Source organism: Octopus bimaculoides, chromosome 27 (assembly GCF_001194135.2).
Source record: "Octopus bimaculoides isolate UCB-OBI-ISO-001 chromosome 27, ASM119413v2, whole genome shotgun sequence".
Taxonomy (NCBI): Eukaryota; Metazoa; Mollusca; class Cephalopoda; order Octopoda; family Octopodidae; genus Octopus; species Octopus bimaculoides.
This window is the reverse complement of record NC_069007.1, coordinates 8204298-8209938: the sequence shown is the minus strand read 5'-3', so window position 1 is coordinate 8209938 and position 5641 is coordinate 8204298. Positions and strand designations below refer to the sequence as shown.

Below are 5641 nucleotides of genomic sequence, written 5' to 3'. Positions count from 1 at the left end.
AGGTGGCACATAAAAGACACCATTTCGAGCGTGGCCGTTTTCGTGCGGGTGACACGTAAAAGCACCCACTACACTCTCTGAGTGGTTGGCGTTAGGAAGGGCATCCAGCTGTAGAAACTCTGCCAAATCAGACTGGAGCCTGGTGTTGCCATCCGGTTTCACCAGTCCTCAGTCAAATCGTCCAACCCATGCTAGCATGGAAAGCGGACGTTAAACGATGATGATGATGATGATGATATCACCATGTCACACACATATGATGCATGTGCCTGATGTACCCTAATCAGACAGGTAGTCATTATGGGTATATTGGGCTTTGTATATCTGATGGTGTGCACCGCTCTTTCACACAATAACAACAAAAGAATGTAAATCCATAGGTTTAAATTGTGTATTGCAACATATGTTTCTACATCACACATCATCATTTAGGTTCTGACTTTCATATTCATATAATATAAATTTAAAACAATTGCAGCGTGGAAGGTGTTTATAAGCCATTTAAAATAACACAAAATCCGTTAGATTCACTTCAACATTTAAATTTAAATTTAAATTTAAATGTTGAAATGTTGAAGTGAATCTAACGGATTTTGTGTGTTATTCTAAATGGCTTATAAACACCTTCCACGCTGCAATTGTTTTCGTTCCAGCACACGATCTCAGATCAGGTCACTTGCTATGCAAGTGCATCTCCGTAATAAATTTAAAATTCCTCTCAATAATTCTGTATTTGAATACTTTTTTTGCTTTATTACTATTGTAGATGTTTCTTCGGGCAGGGTATTACTAAAGATCGTTTAACTAGATCCACTGATCTTGAGGACACATGGAAATTAACATGTGGTAGCCACAGACCCACTAAAGCATGGAAAATGGATGTTAAACAACAACAACAACGATGATGATGATGATGATGATGATAATTACGATATACAACAGACCTAAAAAAACAAAAAAAACTGTAGTGTGATTTCAGGTGATTTGGTTGCTATTTCTAGTGGATTAAATGTCTTTTATTAGCATATACCAAAATATATAATTATATTTGGCCTAGAAACACAATTCATCATGTAATTATCGTTCCAGCTGTCATCAACTTATTATTTTAATTATATTTTAACAAAGCATCAAACTGTTTTAGGATTGCGGTCACATGCTTCATTGATTATTATTGTTGTTGTTCAGCTCAATTCAACTCTGGTCAAGCAAATCTATGAGCAAAGGAGTTCCATATATGACCATCCTGCAATTGTTATATACTTAGAACATTATTATCAAATTTGCTCTATTTTTTTTTTGTTTGTTTTTTTTCTCAGAAGGCACAGACATGGCCGCATGGTTAAGAATCTTGCTTTGAAACCATGTGATTCTGGGTTCAGTCCCACTGTATGGCACCTTGGGCAAGTTTCTTCTACTAACGCCCCTGCTTGACCAATGCCCTGTGTGTGGATTTGGTAGGTGGAGACTGAAAGAAATCCCTGAAATTGCTGGCCTGGAACCAAAATTTGGAACCAATATTATCTTCTTAGATCCGTCTTTACATTCTGAGTTCAAATTCCACAGAGGTCAGCTTTCTATTTCATCCTTTCAGGGTCGATAAAATAAGGACCAGTTGAGCAGTGGGGGTCAATGTAATCATCTTACCCCCTCCCCCAAACTAGCAAGCCTTGTGCCAAAATTTGAAGACACATCAAGCTAAATAAAATTGTGGCTGTTTATACGAAGAGGCACGTTCTCTACATCCCTCTCTCAGCTGAAAAGTCCATATCTTGCAGGCTTGGTACTGGTACCACGTGAAAGCATCTGTGCTGGTGCCACATACAAGCACCCATACTGGTGCCATGTAAAAGTGCCTGTGCTGGTGTCATGTAAAAGAACCCATTCCAGTGCCACATAAAAGTGCCCTTGCCGGTGACACATAAAAGCAGCTGCGCCAGTGCCAACGATGCAGGTGCCACGGAAAAGTGCCTGTGCTGGTGCCACGTAAAAATGCCTAGTGTAACCGTATCAGACGGGCAGTCATGATGGGTATACTGAGCTTCATATATTTTACCCCAGTGTCACTTTGATGGCATATCAATAATAAGTACTGGGGTTGATCTGTTCAACTAAACCCTTCTAGGTGGTGCCCCAGCATGGCCACAGTGCGATGAGTGAAACAAGTAAAGAATAAAAAATAACTGTGTCTAGGGAGAGTCATCATGCCAATATAATTAACACACACACACACTGGTTCAAAACCCTTCAAAGCTGGTGTCACATAAAAACACCTGTGCCGGTGCTTTGTAGAATCACCCGCGCCAGTGTCACATAAACGTGCCCATGCTGGTGCCACTTAAAAGTACCCTTGCTGCTAGCAAGCAAAAGCACCTGTTCTGGTGTCACGATAGAGTATACTCATGTTAGTGCCACATAAAAGCACCCATGTCTGTGCCATACAGAAGCACCCCACTGATTCCATATGAAAGGACCCATATTGGTGCTAGGTAAGAGCACTTTTGCTAGCGCCGCACAGGAGGCACCCAACACATTTTATAAAGTGGTTGGCATTAGGAAGGGCATCCAGCCATAGAAACCATACTAAAACAGACAAAATGGAGCCTGGGCAGCTCCCCAGCTGGCCATCTCTGGTCAAACCGTCCAACCCATGCCAGCATGGAAAACAGACATTAAATGATAAGGATGATGAGGAGGAGGAGGAGGTGGAGGATGATGAATATTATCTACATAGATAATTAATATCTAATCAAATAAAGTAATCCTACACACTCCTAAAAAAAAAAAGACATGATGGTCATAGCTAGAATGCAAAAGCATTGATCAGAGATCTAGTCAGTCAGGATTGGACAAAGAACTAACCGACAGCTACCACACTGCGGCATATTTGGATTGTATTTATTGGTCAAATATTATCCATGGCTGAAATATAAGACAACAAACTACTAAATATAAATTTATTGATTATAAAAGTCCAGACTGACCCAATAAGTAATTTTAGGGTGCAGCTACCATCCAGTTATAAATATTAATTTGGTCCAATAACACATGCAGTTGTTTAGAATTAGCACATCTATCCTACCTACACATCATACATTAATAAATTATAATAATTATAAAATACAAAAAACAAAAAAAATTATTGTTCCATATATCAGCCTAATTATCATTCTATTTATCTATCTATCTGTCTGTCTATCTATCTGCCTATCTATCTATCTATCTGTCTGTCTATCTATCTGCCTATCTATCTATCTATCTGTCTATCTATCTATCTCTCTGTGTCTGTCTATCTGCCTATCTATCTATCTATCTATCTATCTGCCTATCTATCTATCTATCTATCTACCTATATATATATATATATATATATATATATATATATATACACACACACATATATACCTCAAAACTACTCCAATTAAAACTGCCACACTGAAGTAGTTCCCATGTACCAAAACTGACATGTAAATAATGATAATGATAATAATAATAATAATAATAATAGTGGTTTCAAATTTTGCCACAAGGGCAGCAATTTTGGGGGAGGGGATGAGTGGATTACATTGACCTCAGTACGCAACTGGTACTTAATTTATCAACCCCAAAAGAATTAAAGGCAAAGTCAACATTTGTGGAATTTGAACTCAGATCATAGCGATGGGTGAAATACTGCTAAGCATTCTTTTCTATCCTATGCACAAGGACTGAAATTTTTGGAGAAGGGGCCAGTTGATTAGATCAACCCCCCCCCCCATGCAACTGGTACTTAATTCATTGTCCCTGAAAGGATGAAAGGCAAAGTCAACCTTGGTGGAACTTGAACTCAGAACATAAAGTGGGACGAAATACCACTAACCATTTCACCCGGCATGCTAACAATTCTGCCAGCTCACCGCCTTAATAATAATCCTTTCTACTATAGGCACAAGGCCTGAAAGTTGGGGGTAGGGATAATCGATTACATTGATTCCAGTGCATAACTGGTATTTAATTTGTCGACCTCGAGGGAATTCGAACTCAGAATGTAGCGATGAGTGAAATACCACAAAGCATTTTGTCCAGGGCACTAATGAATCTGCCAGCTCACCACCTTAATAATGATAATATTAATAATAATAATAAGGCCTGAAAAAATTCTAACTGGGCCCCACCTGCAAGGTCATGCACTGTTTATCTTGATATGAGTTCACCATGTCGTGCACATATGGTTGTGATGCATGTGCCTGGTGTATCCTTTATCAGACGGGTAGTCATGATGGGTATAATGGGCTTCGTATATTTTACCCCAGTGTCACTTTGATAGCATATCAATAAGTGTTCTAAACCCTTCTAGGTAGTGCCCCAGCATGGCCACAGTGCAATGACTGAAACAAGTAAACAATGAAAAATAACTGTGTCTAGGGAGAGTCATCATGCCAATATAATTAACACACACACACACTGGTTCAATTCCACTCCCTTATTAAATATCCAATTGTTTTATCTTTGTTTGTCAAAGCTCTTTTGTTGCTTCTTGTGACCTTTTCAATGGCTATTGACTTAATCCACTATAGAGTGTGTGTTAATTACATTGGCATAATGACTCTCCCAAGACACGACGAAATTTGTTTCAACACATGAATCCACATGAAGAATCTTGCATACCAGATACAAAAACAAAATAGAATTAAATAATAATTATTATTAGGCGCAGGAGTGGCTGTGTGGTAAGTAGCTTGCTTACGAACCACATGGTTCCGGGTTCAGTCCCACTGCGTGGCACCTTGGGCAAGTGTCTTCTACTATAGCCTCGGGCCGACCAAAGCCTTGTGAGTGGATTTGGTAGACGGAAACTGAAAGAAACCCGTCGTATATATGTATATATGTATGTGTATATATATATATATACTAGCAGAAATACCTGGCTTTGCCCGGGTTAAAGATAATAATGAAATCTAAAAACGCCGTCTAGACTACGCAACCCTCAACTGTTAGTAGCTACGATACCATATTTCTACATTAATAACTCTCCAATCCATGCCAGCATGGAACATAGACATTAAGTGGAATGCCAGTCTCTCATCTGAGAAAGCCTTGAAATCAATGTTACCAACTGGGGACTATGTGTCACAGTGATAATAAAAAGTAGTGACACCAATTTTGCTGCGACAACCACCAACACTCATGACGACAAAAACACTACAAAGAAAAGTTCAATAAAATTTGCAGACACACAAACACACATATATAGTGTGGTTTTCTGTTGTTATATTTATTTTTTCCTGTATAGGAATTTTGATTTATTAAGTCTCAATGAATTCTTTATACTGAAATATATATTGAAGAAGATAAATATGTTCATTTGAATATATACGTTTTTGCATCGTAACTCCTTTATTATTATTATTATTATTAATGGTCTTTTTCAAATGAATCAAGTCATAACCTTATCCATCTATTGTTTTCATAATCTGTCATAATGTCTTACGTTTAAGGTGATTCCCATGCTTTCCCTGATGAGAAGGTTACAATTTTAATATCAAAGATCCCTATGGATCACACAGGTTGTAATCCTTTGAAACATATGTAGGAATAAAGTATGCAATTATAACATGCGTTTTCTCCAATCCTTAAATTCTTAAATATACTCAAATACCCA

At 38.0% G+C, this 5641-nt stretch overlaps 1 protein-coding gene across 1 annotated transcript in view; it reads right to left on the bottom strand.

Moving 5' to 3' along the window:
* Nucleotides 1–5641, bottom strand: part of LOC106867480 (wolframin) — a 33446-nt gene that overhangs the window by 6788 nt on the left and 21017 nt on the right. The window lies entirely within an intron of this gene.